Source organism: Wasmannia auropunctata, unplaced genomic scaffold (assembly GCF_000956235.1).
Source record: "Wasmannia auropunctata unplaced genomic scaffold, wasmannia.A_1.0 LD336074.1, whole genome shotgun sequence".
Taxonomy (NCBI): domain Eukaryota; kingdom Metazoa; phylum Arthropoda; class Insecta; order Hymenoptera; family Formicidae; genus Wasmannia; species Wasmannia auropunctata.
Genome location: NW_012026816.1, coordinates 855,831 through 856,277, shown reverse-complemented (window position 1 = coordinate 856,277; position 447 = coordinate 855,831). Strand labels below are relative to the sequence as shown.

Here is a 447-nt window from a genome sequence, read left to right as displayed (position 1 = left end):
ACAAGAAATGCAATAGATAGCGTAATGAAGACCGCAGAAATTAAAAAGGGATTTCGATAACAAGTAGCAAATTACGTGACAGAAAAATCAAAGGTAGGAAGAAATCTCCAGCAGCAGCATACTTGGCGCGCCCATTTTTATACATATTATAATATTATATCTAGACGACACCAAAATTGCAACTTTGGAGTTTTATAACTCAAAAAGTATTCAATGAAGAAACATTTTATTATAGTGTTTTGGAAAGCTCTCGAGGTCAGCTATAAAAATGTGTAATAAAAAATAGGAGATGCCATTTAAAAAAATTGAGGTGACTTTCATGTGATTTTCAAATAATTCTTCAAAGTCAAACCAATGGTACCATCTTATGGTCCCTTCGAAACCAAACAACTTTTGTCTGAAAAATTTTGCTCTCCCGGGCTTGATTTTCGAGATATTCGACTGGAA

The 447-nt window shown here is 33.6% G+C and overlaps 1 protein-coding gene across 1 annotated transcript in view; it reads right to left on the bottom strand.

The window, feature by feature from the left end:
- The window catches only part of LOC105449733, an 11,685-nt gene that overhangs the window by 877 nt on the left and 10,361 nt on the right, over positions 1 to 447 (bottom strand). The gene's annotated exons all lie outside the window — the stretch shown is intronic.